General features: G+C 40.6%; 1 protein-coding gene and 1 long non-coding RNA gene across 5 annotated transcripts in view; one reads left to right on the top strand and one right to left on the bottom strand.

Annotated features, from left to right (window-relative positions):
- The window catches only part of AQP9 (aquaporin 9), a 47,609-nt gene that overhangs the window by 20,980 nt on the left and 8,897 nt on the right, over window positions 1-17,732 (bottom strand). The window contains exon 1 of one of the 4 annotated variants that reach the window (XM_072808810.1): window positions 9,792-9,810. The exons of the other annotated variants lie outside the window; for them this stretch is intronic. The gene's annotated coding sequence lies outside the window, so the exon portion shown is untranslated. Of the gene's footprint in view, window positions 1-9,791; window positions 9,811-17,732 lie in introns of those variants that run through there. 4 annotated transcript variants of the gene reach the window in all.
- Window positions 7,103-12,725, top strand: LOC140622977 (uncharacterized). The gene is made up of 3 exons (XR_012022643.1): window positions 7,103-7,342; window positions 7,444-7,585; window positions 11,759-12,725. It is a non-coding gene; the product is annotated as an uncharacterized lncRNA (long non-coding RNA).

The raw sequence follows: 17,732 nt of genomic DNA, 5'->3' as shown, positions 1-17,732 counted from the left end.
GGTGAGGTGGGACACAAGCATTCTGGCTGTAGCACCATGTATTTCCTAATGTTTAAAAAATGGGTCCTACATACTCACTGAACAATGAATCAAAACCATTTAATCATGGCCCGTTAAGGAAACATTTGGTGAGGGAGTGTTATTGGGAAAGAGAAGAATCACATGCAAGTCTGGTAGGAAAGTAACAAGACAATAAATGGCCATCGGCCATCCTCATACTGTGGTTTAAAGAGCTAGTGTGGTCCTGGAAGAATAAGCTCTGGACTGTAGGATCATTAAATCATAGCTCTTTCTACGTTGAATTGACCAAAGTTTTTCTAGAATACACAGCCCAGCTTGGGTTTCATAACGAAAGAGCAACCGACTTCAAGGGGTGCATCAAGCCATGAATATTTAAGGGCATATGAAGAAAGATTTCAGAAGCAAATATATGTAAGGAGAAAGAGATTAAGAATGTGGATGCTTCTTATCAGGAAGGTAATAACCAGCTACTGCCTGTCTCTTTGCAAAAGGGTGAGAAGGGAAGTCTGAGCTCACAGTATGAGAGATCGCACGTGGGCAATTTGCTGACAGTGATGAATTAATTCTAAATAGCTTCCCCCGGGGTGCATCTATGAGGTCTTTCATAGGAATATAACTTACAAACAATAATTTAATACACGTAGAATGATTTTGGTTTACTCTTCCCTGAAGGCAGAGAAATTCTCTTGATCAACAGCTTCTGTAATCCCTAAGTCTAAGACATATCAGGTCATCTTAGCTCTAACTGCTAGACAGTAGGGTTAAGTAGGTGGGCCTGACATCTTGAGAGAAGCCCTTGGGCTACACATCACACATGCACAGGCTGGGCTCCAGACCCTACAATGAATCTTTTTTTTTTTTTTTTCCTACAATGAATCTTAAATAAGGTTGTAGTAGGAACGCATTTCCTTTTTCCTATTCAAAAACACCCCTGAGTCCATCTCATAGCTTATCAATTAGCCTATCAATTCCACTTAGACTTGACCTATTTTTTTCTAGAATTCCTATCTATTATAATAACTCTCCAAACTAAAACCACCACCGCATTGGCATATTTCTTTTTAACTTAAAGCCAATTAACTGCCCTGTGCACAACTTCCAAACTAACTGGCATTTTGACAGCATCTTCTGAAAAGAGGAATGAAATGTTACTGACAGCTGACATGACCTGATTTAGACAACGGGGGGTAAGACGAGACACGTCCAGACACAGGCCAGTCTGAACATACTACTGCTTTCCGCATAAGCATCTTCCCCCTCCTGCGGTCTGATGCGCCTATGCTTGTGTTAGTCAGTCCAGAGGGGGCAGAAAGGCTTTAAATGGTCCGAGCAGATTCAGGGAGGTCTCTGTCCTGTCAAATTTCACTATGATTAATACCCTCCTCTTCCACTTTAGATTCTGAAATTGCTTTTTTGTTCTTTCTTCAGGAGGGTAATCGATGCTGTGTGCTGCAGGAAAGGAAGGAGGAGAAGTGAACGGTGTGGGGACTTCAGTGACCTTCAGAAATCACACTCGAAGATTTCAGTCCATATTTACATCATTGCTTTTTAATTTTAAAATATGTTGATTATAGCCTGAAAGGCAATGAGGAAGTCAGGTAACTACCTTCTAGTGGCGTCCCATGCCTGCCTCCTCCCGCCTGCATCCACAGCACCAGGAAAGCTGACTTTGGATACCCTAAAGTACCACGGCCTGACTGCTGGGGGAACTGGTCACCCACTCTGGTTCCCTTCTTCGTGTGCCCAGCGTAACTTTTTCGCTTCCAAAATGAGAGAACTGTCCTCCATGAGAGAATTTCCGACATGGTTCCCTGCCCTAACTTTTAGAGGAACTGTCATACCATTCCCCTTCTTAGATACAGAGCCTTTTATTTTTATTTTTTTAAAAAGATTTTATTTATTCATTTATGAGAGACACAGAAAGAGAGAGAGAGAGGCAGACACAGGCAGAGGGAGAAGCAGGCTCCATGCAGGGAGCCCGATGTGGGACTCGATCCTGGGTCTCCAGGATCACGCCCTGGGCTGAAGGTGGTGCTAAACTGCTGAGCCACCGGGCTGCCCAATACAGAGTCTTTTATCATATCCACCTTGTCTCAGTTTTCTGGTCCCCCCTCATCTGGAAAGCTGTTTTGAACCCATCACCCATCCATACCCTCACCACACCTAACCTTTGTTCTCTGAAATTCAATTGTACTGTCTGTACTATACAATTAGTGTTTAGTCGTTTCCTACGTGCCAGATCTCGGTCTCCTTATCTAGAACACAATCTCTACGATTCCTTTCCGTACCAACAGCAAACAATATGTTGGCCTATTTTGTTTCATTCTGTTTCCTCAGGTGTTGAGTTTCTAAGTCCACCACTCCCTTCTCCATCTACACACCTCAAAATTCTCTTCCACCTTCTTGTCAGGATCTGCAGGATCTCGTCTTTGCAGATCTGCTCAATATAGCTTCTTTCTCAAGGAGAGTTAGAAAACTCATAAAACCCGGTCGAGAAGGGAGGGTGTGATGAATCATGGGTCAAGTCCTCGTTCATCTCTCATTCATATCCACCCAATAGCTTCACCAAGCTTTCTCTTCTCTCATGAGCCCAAGCACACAGCCCCCTTTCTGCAAATAACACCACCTTCTACTTGACCCAACACCTGTAAGTTGCCTTGAAGATGGGTGGCAATTTAGAATATGACATAACCATTGTGTCCCTGTTATCCAGCACTATGTAACTACCCCTAAACTTAATGGCTCAAAATGATAACATTTATTTTGCTTGTGAATCTGGAATTTGGGCCATGTTGGGCAGGGCATCTCATCTCTGCTCCATTTGATATTAAGTGTGATGGTTCAAAGTGGGAAGGTTAGAATTACCTGAAGGCTAACACATTCACGTGTTTAGTGAATACTGGCGGTCAGCTAATGCCTTAGCTGGAGTGGTGGCCAAATCACCTACACATGGCCTCTCCATGTGGCCTGGCTTCTTCACAACATAGTGAACACCATGTAGTCTCCAAAGCCTGGGGTCCCAACCTGGCATGATGCTCTCTCCTCAGCCTTAACACTACGCTGGTTCTGATCTCAATGGCACACATACTGGATCTGATAGAGGCATTTTCCCCTACAACATCCTAAATAGGTGTTCATCTGTCCTGTATAGGATTACTGTGAGATATGGCGGGGGGGGGGGGGCTCATTACCACATCAGGCAGCTTGTTCTATATATTTATTATTGTTCCAGTGGCTAGGGAGTCCTTCCTTATACAAAGTTGGAATCCTCTCTTTTGTAATTTCTGTCCGTTAGCTCTAGGCCCATTCTCAGGACTATGAAAAATAAGCACGTTCCACATATCAAGCTTTCCAATAAATGCAGGGAGCATAAGGTCCTCTCTGAGTTCTCTTTCCTGGATGCCTGCCCCTTCATCTTTGATTGCTGGTGAGTCTCACCTGGTTGAGCTTTGGGTTTTCAGGGTCCCTCTTAAAACACAGAGCCCAGAAATGGGCACAATTCTCCCTTACTTGTGCATTCTATTAGGACAGGGTAATTCATCCTCTACCTTCTGCTTATTGGTTCTATTGCCATCTAGTGGGGCACTCAGGCACAGGATGTACTCTAACCATTGACGTATCTATGCTTGTTTTCCCCAAATTTATAAGGTACTCAAGATCACATATTAAATGTCTTTGTCTCTGTAAGAGCATCTAGTATATGGCAGGTAACGAAATAACTGGATTCTAGGTGCTATTTCCAGGTATGACACTTGGTGTCTGTGTAAGTGGTCATGTCACTTTTCAGTCTCCACGTGATCATCTATTAAAGGATGGTGATGACCGGCTTGTCTCATAAGATAGTTCAGGAAGGTTCAAATGGGATAACAATAATGAAAGCACTATTTAAATAACAAGGAGCGATGGCAAGTGCAGGATACTGTTGCTTTTAGTATAAACTCAAAAGGAAAACCCCAATTTAGGCTGAATAAGTTAAGACAAAGGGACTCATGAACTTAACCACTGACTCACTGACTGGCAATGAAAATAGGGAGAAAAACACATCTCTGACAGATATTAGAAATAGTTGCTGTTTCATTCCTAGTCATAGGATCAAAATTTGCAAAAGGTGGAAGTGTGAAGCTGACAAGAGCTTCACGTTGTTGTGCCTATTTGTGTTTCCTCTCCTTTCATAGCTGGCGAGGTTTTAGCATCTTTGGTGGGAAAGCAACACTAGAAAAGAGGAGAGGCTCAATACCGTTGTTATTCAATGTATTGAATATTGAACATATTGTTATTCAACAGGTGCCACACGTGGCAGGAGCTAGAGAAAGAATTTCAGTGGAAAGGCAAGGAGGACTTTTGAAAGGCAGAAATACTTTTTTAAAGATTTTATTTATTTATTCATGATAGACATAGAGAGAGGGGCAGAGACACAGGCAGAGGGAGAAGCAGGCTCCATACAGGGAACCTGACGTGGGACTCGACCTCGGGTCTCCAGGATCACACCCCCGGCCAAAGGCAGGCACTAAACCGCTGAGCCACCCAGGGATCCCATCAGAAATCCTTTGAAGGATTGATTAGTGACTAGTCTTTCTCAATCACCCAGGCCAAACATTCTGGAATCATTTGGTATTCCTTCCTCTTCTCTCCCTTTGCCACCCATAGCCAATCATTCCTACGTCTTCTGAGATTTTTTCTGCAGCCTCCAACCAGTGTCCTGATCCCCAGTGGATCCCCACTCAGTAACCATGACAAGATGAAGCAGGACTCAACGCGCCACTACCCCCGACCATGACTCAGGAAATGGCAGCACAAACCCCTTCTCCTGGTACCCAGGGCCTTGCCTCATGACCCCACCCAGTTTCTGCCCAGTATTCCTCAGCATAAACCTACATCAGCCAGGCTGGCATCCCAGTCACTTGATTTCATGACACTCATTCCCACTCTGCACACCTGCTCACACTATACCTTCCCGCAGAATGTCCCTTTTCCATCTGTCCCTTTCCCCAACCAATCTCTGTGTGCTCTTGACACTGAGCTAAAATCCTACCTTTTCTGTGGGGCTTTCCTTTGACAGCTTAAGCCCTTAGAGGCCTCTTCTGCTTCTCCTACTGTGTCTTTAGTGTCATTTCATTGTCATTTCCACCTTGCCTTGTGTCACCCCACTAAGACTGTGATATCCCCCACAGCAGCTCATGCTTCTTCACATTCCATGCTCAGATATTGATCTCATGGGGTATAATAAAATATCTAAACATAAGCAGGGGTAAAAACTCTGTGTAAATCTCTTCAATAGAAACAGGGGGTAGGATGTGAGAAGTGGGAGGTGTAATTTCTAAGAAATCTCAGCTGAGTTGCTGGGAAGTTCCCAGTTGAGCCATGACCCCTATGACAAGCTGATTACTGGACATAATACAAAGCCCAAAGTGATAAAGTAATTATCACAAACAAATGCTGGGATGGGGAGAATAATAAGCCCTCAGATTTTATTTCATTTGGCCACTCTCAAACCTCTTGGGTATCTATTACCTCTCCTCAAAGGGCAAACCAAAATGTTCCTAACATGGTACACAGTATATAATAGACACTCCACAAATATTTGTCTAGTCACAATGTAAAAACTGAGCCCTTTCATAAAAACAATAGTTAATAAAGGCCAAGGATTCTTTAGAAAACGTTTGCAAATACATGCGATGTGATGCCAGGGATCATTGGGGGACCCTGTGATTATTGCAAGGGATCTCAGATTCTCTGTGTGCATCAAGCATCATCCAAAGAAGGAAAAGATAACAGGTCTTGTATCTACCTTTTGTAGTTCAGTGTTTTCGGAACTCATGGATACTGAAAGAATAGTTGGAAAGGCTTCCTAAAAAGCAAGTATTGTCACAGGTTTTGGAGCAAAGGCTGCATGAAACGTTTGCTGTCTCTACCCATCTGTTTAGCATAGTATGGATAAGGAAATACAAACACCAGCTACCGGCTACTTGGTTTGCTCTCTGTGCTCTGTTCCATATTAAGTGCCTTACCTGTATTACGTCATCACTACCAATATATGCTCACTCTGGGAGAAGAGGACAGTATTACTACCTCCATTTTATGGATAAACAAATGGAGGCTGAGAGAGGCCAAGCAAGTGTTCCAATATTACATAATAAAAACAAAGGAGACAGAACCTGGATTTGATCCCAGGTCTGTCTTATTCAGAGGCCTGTGCTTTTAACCATTACACATTGGAGGGAGTGAGAGGACATCAGAGGCAACCAACACCCCCTAGGACTCATGGAAAGATTCCGAAAGACCACTAAGGTCCCACAGAATGTGGAATCGGGGCACCAGCTTCCCTACATGCACACTGCAGTGAAGGGCTGTCCAGGAGGGCTGAAGGACTTGGGGACACAAGCAGCCATCGATTATCCATCTACCCATCTACCCAGTGTAAAAAGCCACACTGTAAACCACATGCACCAGTCCCGAGAGAAAGGACTGAGGATGAAGCTTATTGGGAATCTTCTTGTAGTTCTGGGTTTTTGTGCCAGGACAAGTGGCTATCCTGATGAGAACAAATGTGGTCGCTCTGGTTCAGAAAAATACCCAACACTTGTGCTTTTTCACCAAAGCTTTCAATGACCTAGGGAAAAATCCTTTTCAGCCCCATTTCCCCACCTTTCTCAGAGATCGGTGAGATAGGCTGGTGATTAAGTGCAGCTTTTTGGTTTATGCAAAACTGGTTTCACTGATTATTATTTGCTTGTTTTCTAGCTCCCCCTGCACAGGCATCTTCCAGTAGATGACTGAGCACTCAGCAGAACACTAGACCAGAAAGCCCATCAAACCCTTTCCTCTTGTTCTTTTTGGCTAGTTCCTTTTCCCATAGCATCTCACAACTTTGTGACCATCAGCAGAAGGCACACTCATGTCCCTAATGCTGACCAAACCTGCCTGGCACCGGAAGTGAGTGGGCTGAGAAATGGGAGGGCAGTCCTTTTCTGCACTGATGAATCACACCCACGAGCCACACAGATTTCTTGCGGCGCTAGCCAGTATCTGGGGACTTACTAGCACTCACATCTATTCTTTTTTTTATGATAGTCACAGAGAGAGAGAGAGAGAGAGAGAGAGAGAGAGAGGCAGAGACACAGGCAGAGGGAGAAGCAGGCTCCATGCACCGGGAGCCCGACGTGGGATTCGATCCCGGGTCTCCAGGATCGTGCCCTGGGCCAAAGGCAGGTGCCAAACCGCTGCGCCACCCAGGGATCCCCACATCTATTCTTAATACCAAGGCCTGAGAAGCCAAGCAATTCCCCCACTCCCACCTGCCCCTTTAGCCAGAGCCAAAGAAGTAAGTAACCCAGGTGGCCATCAATAATAAAATGCCCTAGGAGCTTCCAAGCTCACCTGGCTAGTATTTACTCATTAGCATTCTCTTGAAAACTTTTCTAGGAAGTTAGTACCCTTTGATCCAGTGGTGCCAGTCTGGGGGATGTTTGCTATGTGTCACGTGGGCAGCAACAATGGGACCCAAGAATGTGAGTCATGTATGGCTGTTTACCTGGTGTGTTGCTGCAGGTCTTCTTGGAACTAGGTAAGGTATATTTTTTATTTTTTTAAAAGATTTTATTTATTTATTCATAGATACACACAGAGAGAGAGAGAGAGAGAGGCAGAGACACAGGCAGAGGGAGAAGCAAGCTCCATGCAGGGAGCCCGACGCTGGACTCGATCCTGGGTCCCCAGGATCACGCCCCGGGCTGAAGGCGGCGCTAAACCGCTGCGCCACCGGGGCTGCCCAAGGCATATATTTTAAATGAAAAATAACCTTCGGTAGAAAATTTATCATGTAATGTAAATGTTCATAAGACAGAAGTCATCATTAAAAGAGTATATCTGTGGCAACATTTGTATTTTATTTATTTTTTTAAATGATTTTATTTATTTGAGAGAGACAGAAAGAGCACAAGCAGGGGGAGGGGCGGAGGGAGAGGGAGAAGCAGACTCCACTGAGCAGGGATCCCTACATGGGGCTCGATCCCAGGACCCTGAGATCATGACATGAGCTGAAGGCAGACCCTTAACCGACTGAGCCACCCAGGTGCCCCAACATTTGTATTTTAAAGAAACTGATTTGCTTACACACACACACACACACACACACACAGTTACAAATATTCTCTTTTAGTTCCCATAATAACTTAAGAGGGAGGAAAATCTGCTGTTTTCATCTAAAGAAACATTGGGACAAAGAAATTAAGTAATTTGCCTCAGGACATACCGCTAGTGAAAAGATCTTTTGGAACCTAAAATTAACATTTGTGTCCAAAGGTTGTGTTTCTTCACTTAAATTAAACTGCCCTCAACTGTACCTGAGCCAAGTAAGTAGTTTGTCCAGTCTGTCTTTCAAAAAGCACAATAGCAATAACGTGATGCCTGGGTGGATCAGTGGTTGAGCATTTGCCTTTTCAGGGCGTGATCCCGGAGTTCTGGGATCGAGTCCCACATCCGGCTCCCTGCATGGAGCCTGCTTCTCCCTCTGCCTGTGTCTCTGCCTCTGTGTGTGTGTGTCTCTCATGAATAAATAAATAAAAATCTTTTTTTAAAAAAGCACAATTGTAGGAAACTAAGATCCTCAAAACTACAAGTAGCCCTAATTGGAATTTGACATTCACTCAAGCTGTTCCTTCCTCTCTTCCTTTAATTCTCTGTATATAGGTACATTCGAAAATTCTAAGTGCCATGCATAATGCCTGTTGGTACCGGGGATGCAACCCCCCCCCCCCCAAACAGACACAGTTCCTCTGTGAGCTCACAGACTGGTGGGAAAGGTAACAGCTAAGAACTGGCAAGAAAAGTATGGATGAAGTGTGGTTCTGTTATTTAATATTGTAGGCTTGTTATTAAAAAATACCTTCAGCATTTATGCCTAGGGAAAGTGTCCATGGAGACACAGCTTCATAATTTTCTCTTACTAACTAGGTGATAGCCATTTCAACATTTAGGTCTCCCCAAATTCTTGAATCGTTGATTAATACCCCAAATTATTGAATCATCTGACATAAAACTATTAAATCTGAGATATATTAATATATGCACATGACAGATTGGCCTCATGATACATTTGATTAAAATTATATGAGATCGAGATTTCTCTTTTGATACTGCCTGAAATAAAAATGTTTTTCACATGGGACGCCTGGGTGGCTCAGTCGGTTAAGTGTCTGCCTTCAGCTCAGGTCATGATCCCAGGGTCCTGGGACTGAGCTCTGTGCAGGGGTCCCTGTTCAGTGGGGAGTCTGCCTCTCTCTCTGCCTCTCCCTTTGTACCCCACCTCTTGCTCTCTCTCAAAAAATAAATTAAAAAAATCTTTAAAAAAATGGTTTTCACGCTAATGCTTCAGTCAGTTTTGCCAGGTGTGAGGATGGGAAAAGAAAAGGACAACAATCTCACATGTAGGAATTAGATTTCCCATAGAGAGGCCCCTTATAAACAGATGATATTTAACAGAAGGCTTTTAGACTCTCACAATCTCTCCATTTGCTCTTTACTGGTGACAGTATTTTGTCTGTAGAACGCGGTTAAGGACACCTTTAGAGCAGAGTCATAAACTGGTGGCCATGGCTAAAGACAGCCATGAATGGATTGGCTCAGAGAAATGTTTGTTTGGCCTACATGGTGCCTTTTTTTTTTTTTTAATTTTAAAAATTGCTGCCAGTATCTAAAAAGAGAAAAATTGCACCTAGAACTTTTGATTTCTGACCATTCTTGAAAAACTTGAAAATCGGATAAAAACCTACCTCTTTCCTACTTGGCCACAGTGGAGAGAGTCTGGGTGGCAGATGCCTCCTAAGACAGAAAATGCACATCTTCCTTAATCCCACCAGGTCCACTTCACTCATATATGTGACCTGCCTCATCTCAAATAAGCATGACTCCCATCTGAAGCCCTGGAAGGAGAAACCCATTCAGCTTTGGTTCCAGGGACTTCTTGGTCCCACAGATAAGCATGGTGATAACATCCCTGAGATGTAGCACAACTTCTCAGTTCTTGGAGGGAGAATCTGTGGCTACCTTCAAACAAAGGATCGACTATAGGCATGACTTATCTATGGTGGTGGTAAGAAGAAGACCAAAAACACCATCCCCATTCTTGAGACAGGAGTCGCTTTGGGGCTTTGCCTGAGATTTCCCTCCTCCTATAAACATTTTGCTTTTTGTGACTGGGGAGGAGAGAGAACAAATGCCAATTTGCCAGTATATTCTCTGCAAACCTTGTCCCTCCAGCCTGTGCTGTAGGTATATGTTACCAGAAGTCCCACATCCTGCCTATCATATATCTATTTAATTTATGTGACTATATCCATTGGAACACATAATGATAACAGGAACAACAAAAAACTAATATTTATTGAGTGCTTTGATGAGCTAAGCACTTTCCATACATTAGCCCATTGGTCCTCACTTGACCCTATGAGTCAAGTCCTCTCATCTCCTCCCTTTCACAAATAAGGGAATGAAGTTTTTAGAGAGGTTAGGAGAATTTCTCACATTCGTATGGGTAGTAAACGATGGTGCCCAGGTTTGACTACACATGATTTTTGACCACTGGCTAGGTGAACAAACATTTATAGCGTGAACACCACACTGTCACATACATTACCTGCCAACATTTAATCTGCAATTTTAAAAGTGGAAGACTGGAGAGAGACAATGAATAAACAGATTCTTAACTCTAGAGAGCAGACTGATGGTTACCAGAGGAGGGGGGGATGGAGGGAAACACGTGATGGGGTTGAAGGAGGGCACTTGCTGTGATCAACACCTGATGTTGTATGGAAGTGTTCGATCATCATATTGTATACCTGAAACCAACGTTGCACTGTATGTTAACTCTACTGGAATTAAAATAAAGACTTAGAAAGTGGAAGACTGGACAATTCGGCAATATTTGCACAGCTAATAAATGGCAGAATCTGAACTTGGAGCCAAGTTTTCTGACCCCTAGTGGTGTGCTCCTCTTCGGACAACTGCTGTTTTGGTGGGTCTGCTTGTCCCCTTCATTTGGGCAGAATGCATATTTATGTATGGTTTTCCAGTCAGTTAGTTTTAGTGAGTTAGTTTCAATTGAAAAATAAAATTTTCTCAGTCATAACAAAATAGTCACAAAAAACCAAGACTGCAACCTGGACATTCTGGTTAAAAATATTTGGTGGCACGTAGCCTGAGAGAATGTCAGGATAAGATCAATCACCACTCAAGAACCAGCTGTACTTGAAAAGAGATGATATTAGGGCAGGCTCATAAAAACAGAGGAATCTGAGATTTGAGAACCAGGTGAATGGGCAGATGGCCAACCTCAGAGCTCTCTGAGTACCAATAATAAAATTGGGCCTCAGAAATATAAGGTGATTAAACACCATTATTTCTCACAAGCTTTAAAGAACAGTGCTCTCCTTTTCTGACCTACATCAGGCATTCACATCCCTCAACTCACCCAAATAATGCTAGGTTGGACAAGAACTTGATCGTGATCCCAGGGCCAGAATAAGGAACTAATTAAGCATTTATTTATTAAGGTGTGAGTGTTCATATTAGGATAACCGTGGTCTGATTTTGTGCATGCGGATGGAGAGTTGCTGAGAAAGCTTTCCCTTTATTCAGAGTGGCCTAACAACATTAAGTACATCCTGGGTCATTTTTGGTCTGAAAGATTGCTAAAGAGAGAGGAATTCTGGGGCTGATTTGTTTTTTAAATTCATTCCAGGCCCTGCAATTCCTAAAGTACATTCCACAGATCATCAGTTCCATGAGATGCTCCTCAAAAAAAGAGATTTGTGCAGAGGCCATGCCAATCTTCTCTGTCATTCCAATTTTTCTCCAAAGAAGACATACAGATGGCCAACAGATGCATGAAAAGATGCTCAGCATCACTCATCATCATGGAAATAAAAATCAAAACTACAATGAGATATCACTTCACATCTTTCAGAATGGCTAAAATAAAAAACACAAGAAGCAACAAGTGTTGGTGAGGATGTAGAGAAGTAGGAACCCTTGTGCCCTGTTGGTAGGAATGCAAGCTAGTGCAGCCACTGTGGAAAATAGTATGGGTATCCCTCAACAAACTAATTATAGAATTACTATATAAGCTAGCAATTGCACTACTGGGTATTTACTCAAAGAATATGAAAATACTAATTCGAAAGGATACATGCACCCCTCTGTGCATAAATTACACAGCATAATTGCAGCATAATTTATAATAGTCAAATTATGGAAGCATCCCAGTGTCCAATGATAGATAAATGAATAAAGAAGATATGACATACAATGGAATATTATTCAGCCATAAAAAAGAATGAATCTTGCCATTTGCAACAATGTGGGTGGATCTAAAGAGTATAATGTTAAGCAAAATAAATCAGAGAAAGACAAATGCCGTATGATTTCACTCATATGTAGAATTTAAGAAACAAAGAACAAATAAACAAAGGAAAAATAGAGACAAACCAAGAAACAGACTCTTAACTCTAGAGCACAGACTGGTGGTTACCAGAGGGGAGATGGATGGGGAGGTGAGAGAAATAGGTGAGGGGGATTAAGAGTACACTCATCTTGATGAGCACTGAGTAATATATAGAATTGTTGAATCACTATCTTGTACCCCTGCAATCAATATAACACTGTATGTTAACTATACTGGAATTAAAATTTTAAAAAGGGATTGTGGCGAAGTGAGTCTGGGAAGATCTATATATTCTATTCCCCACTTAGAGTTTATAGTGAACATTAAAAGCTCTGATAAGTCCTATTTGGACATATTTGGGAAAGTCAGTATATTTTCTTTCATACACCTTTATTTGTAATTCATGGAACTAGTGTTCTTTAGAACACATTTTGGGCAGCTCCCTAAAACACTTGGAAGGGAGAAATTCTGCTGAGTGAGCTCTTTTAGGGGGAGCAGGGGAGTGAAGAAAATATACATAAATTTGTAAGATTTTTTCAATTACAAAAAGGTATGCAATAAGATCTAAGAAATTTGTCTCTTTTGTATCCCATGTTTTGTATTTTTTTCTTCATGATAACGAGTATCAATACTTTCTGGTATATTCTGTCAAAGATTGTGTGTGTATATTTATATAAGTAGGAGTATTTTATACATACCATTTTCCTCCTGCTTTTTTAATTTAATAGATTAGTGAATTTTTTTCACTATATAGAAAATATAAAATATAAAAAATTGGCCTCATCATCTTTCATGGCTACATAGGTGTCCACTGTAAAGAAGCACCTCAGTATCTTTAACTACTTACCTGTTGATAGAGGCATAGGTGTTTTGGGAGATTTCCTCCAAAGAAAATCAAAACTTCTAAATAGAGACTAAGGCACATGGGCTGATTCTAGGCTGAGCAGGACTAGGCCCTCAGGTCTTTTGTGATGTTGGCTGGCCATGCCAGGACTGTGTATCTTAGCATGATCAGTTAATCTATCAAGAAGGGGGCATATTTTGCTGGTGTGTTTTCTTTTAAAGCATTTGCTTTGCTTTGTGGATTCTGTGGGCTTAGCAGTCCTACCACAGACATGAAATAAGGTGCCCACTAGATGTACGGGGTAGCCTTCATTGTTGGGCTGTTTTAGCATTTTGATCCGTTCTATCAGTTACCTCACTTTTGTGAGGCTTCTCTTTCTTATGATCCCTCACTTTATGTTGTATCTTTATCATAAGGCTGATGAGTAAAGAGGAACCAACTTCTGCTCTCATTTCTATGTTCTCCTTTCTTGTCAAGTAATGGGAACATGTTGCAATGGGCTTTGTGACTAAAGGAAAACCAACCAAGCCCACTCTGCAAAGTAGAAAACAAAAATACTTCCTCTTTGAAAGTCAATGAAAGTGGCAAGTTTTCTTAGTCAAAATTTAAATGCAGGGATCAAAAGCAGCGTTCTGTTTGGCAGAACTGTTTGGCTTTAGGAATCTGTAGCCTTTAGATCAGTGACCCAGAATTGACTTTTCTCCCCAAGTCCTTTGGAACTCTGAAATTTTCCGGGCTAGTCTGGCCCTTCATGTTCACTGCTGATAAGGGGAAGTCTACAGGAAAGTCCTCCTTCAGCTGATCCTGACTCAGGCTCTAAGGACTTGAAGAGAACCAGCTTCATTTTGAAGAAAGTATGGGATTTCCTAATCATTCGTGGTCACACATCCCACACTTTTGGGAGAGTGCTCTTCAACAGGGCATGCACATTCATCAATCTTCCCTTTCCAATTTTCCACTTCACAATAATCATTTCTGGTTGGTGATATACCTGGGCAACCTAGCAGAAGCAAATGCAAACCTACTGTGGAAGAATAACCCTACAGTTCAGGCCATATAGAATTCCCACAGAGAGAAACAAACCTTCTTGAAGAGTTTATAATACAAATTTATGAAACACTAAAGGAAAGGATACTTTGTCAATGAGAGTTAATAGATAAAATAAGCAGGATCATTAGTTCCCTCCAAACTTGAGATGATACAATAATCGTAAAATGCCATAAATATATTAGGCTTTAGTGAGTTAAACAGATGAAAGAAATGAACATATAAGACAGGCAATTTTTGAAAAGAATCGAATAGAACTTCTAGAAATAAAAATATATGAATGAAACTAAAGACTTAAAACAGGAGTGTGTTAAACAAAAGTTTAGATACAACTGAGTAAGGAATTAGTGAACTGGAAGATAGGTTTGAGACAACTACATAAAATGCATCGTGGAGAGATTAAGAGATACAGATAGAATGATGAAGAAAAAAGTGAGTCAGGCATATATGCACACATAATAGAAGTTCTAAAAGGAGAAAAGAGGGGGATCCCTGGGTGGCTCAGCAGTTTAGCGCCTGCCTTTGGCCCAGGGTGCGATCCTGGAGTCCCTGGATCGAGTCCCACATCGGGCTCGCGGTGTGGAGCTTCCTTCTCCCTCCTCCTGTGTCTCTGCCTCTCTCTCTCTCTCTCTGTCTAAGTCTATCATGAATAAATAAATACATATTTTAAAAAATAAAATAAAAGGAGAAAATAGAGAGACTAGGGGAAAGGCAAAGTAATAAAGTTGAGAATTTTCCAGAATGGTAAAAAATCGTGACTCTTTAAATTCTGATAAACCATGAATCCTGAGTACTACAAATAAAATAAAATAACCCTTAGTCATATTGTAGTGAAATTTCAGGGGAAAAAAAAGAGAGACTCTTTTTGTTGTTGTTATTTTTATAATTGTAAAAGTTTCAGTATAGTTGACATGCAATTAGTTTCAGGTGTATGACATAGTGATTCAACTTCTCTATAGGTTGTGCTATGCTCACTGCAAGTGTGGCTACCATGTGTCACCATACAACACTATTGCAGTACCACTGACTATATTCCCTGTGCTGTACTTTCAGCCTCGTGACTTATTCATTCCCTAACTGGAAGCCTGTATCTCCCACTCCCCTTCACTCATTTTGTCCATCCCCTTCCCTCCCCTTTGGCAACCATCAGTTTGTCCTCTGTATCTATAGGTCTGATTCTGCTTTCTATTTATTCATTCGTTATGTTTTTTTAGATTCCACATTTGAGTGAAATTATATGGTATTTGTCTTTCTCAGTCTGATTTATTTCATTTAGCATAACTTCTAAGTCTGTTCCATGTTGTTAAAAAAGGCAAAATATCATTCTTTTTTAAGGCTGAGTATTTCTCTGTGTGTGTACTACATAAAAAAGAGAGCCTCTTAATAGTAACCTGAGAAATTTAGATTAAGAACAAAAGTTAGATGAACAACAGACTTGTCAACAGCAACAAGAGACGTGGAAATGAGATTTATGAAATGTCAAGCAAAACCAATCATCAACCTAAAATTTATCAGCTAATCATTGAAACATGAGAGTGTAATAAAAACAAACTTAGGCAAACAAAGACAAAGTTTATCTGTCACACACCCTTCCTGAAAAATTTCTAAAAAAAGTTTTTTTAGGGTTGCCTGGATGGCTCAGCAGTTGAGCATCTGCCTTTGACCCAGGGCATGATTCCAGAGTTCTGGGATCGAGTCCCACATCGGGGTCCCTGAAAGGAGCCTGCCTATGTCTCTACCTTCTCTCTGTGTCTCTCATGAATAAATAAATAAAATCTTTTTTAAAAAAAGTGTTTTTACTGCACAAAGAAGGAAATTGCAACTAAAACAGATGCATGTATGTAGGAATAGTTAGCAAATAAGCTGATAAATGATACTAAATTTAAATAAGTGATCCCTATTAAAAACACCAATAATAAAAATTATGAGGATAAGATTTAAATATCAGACAAAAATGATGTGTAAGATGGAGTGGTTGATTACAATCAGGATTTTAAAAAAATTTCCTGTTGTTCAGAAGTAAAGAAATATTGACTCACTTTAAACTTTGTTAATTCAAAAGCGTATTCAAGAATACATTTTTTAAAATGTAAAGGTAAATACTTATAAATGGAAAGAACATAGGAAAAAAGGGAGAAATAAAGCTGATCAACTCAATGAAACAATGTAAGAAAGGTCAAAGCAGAAACTACTGGGTGAAAACAAAGAGACCATATTAAATTTAGAAATAAAACAACACCACAGTTACAGTAGAGATATTAAAAGCCATATGCAAATACCATAAAAAATTTCAGAATTATTGAAATTGAAATTATAAATAATTTCATTATTATTATTATGGTGAAACCATATTGATTTTGAAAATATTAGCAAGTTTGAAAAACTACATTTGAAAATACAAATGAAGTACAGTTTCCTAGGAAAAAATATAAATTGCTAAAATGTAAGAATAGAGAATCTAAATTAGACATAACTTTTAGAGAAATCTTGCATACACTTCTCTCTCTCTCTTACTCTCTTCCTTTTTTCTCTCCCTCCCTTTTTTCCAGTGCATATGGTAAGTAATCTTCAAAAAATAGCTAATACTTATTTTATGCAAAGTGTTTTAGAAAATATAAAAAGAGAAAGAACATTTCATTGATGTTAATATAATCTCAGTGATAAAACTAGACAAAAGACAACATAATAAAACGAAATTATAGGGATCCCTGGGTGGCGCAGCGGTTTGGCGCCTGCCTTTGGCCCAGGGCGCGATCCTGGAGACCCGGGATCGAATCCCACGTCGGGCTCCCGGTGCATGGAGCCTGATTCTCCCTCTGCCTGTGTCTCTGCCTCTCTCTCTCTGTGACTATCATAAATAAATAAAAATTAAAAAAAAATTATAGTTTAAATCCTTAATAAAACATTGCAAACTAAATGCTGCATGTTTAGTGGGAATTCATCTCTGGAATGTAAGGATGATTAAATGCTAAAAATATTTGTCAGTGTAATTTTCTTTGTCAGCAGATAAAAGAAAAACCCATATGCTTATCTCAATAAATATAGAAGAGATATTTTTAAAAAATTCAATAATCATCTGTGGTGAAAGTTTTAGTAAATGAAGAATAGACAGGAATTTCCTTACTCCAATCAAGAATGTCTCCAAAAGCCTACAGGAGCTATCACACTTAATAGTAAAATATGAGAAGCAGGTTCTTTAGAGTTGGGAATAAACCAAGAATGCTACAATTATAGCTTCTAATAACCTCGTGCTAGAGAGGTTTGTAATAAGAAATTAAATATTTAAGGTTAAGGAAGAAAGAAAATAAAAGTTCTCATACTCTCAGGGAAAAAATTGTCTATACTAGGTACAGTCCAGTAGAATATTTTGCAGTGAGAGGA

Source organism: Canis lupus, chromosome 32 (genome assembly GCF_048164855.1).
Source record: "Canis lupus baileyi chromosome 32, mCanLup2.hap1, whole genome shotgun sequence".
NCBI classification, from domain to species: Eukaryota; Metazoa; Chordata; class Mammalia; order Carnivora; family Canidae; genus Canis; species Canis lupus.
This window is presented reverse-complemented; position numbering and strand designations above follow the sequence as displayed.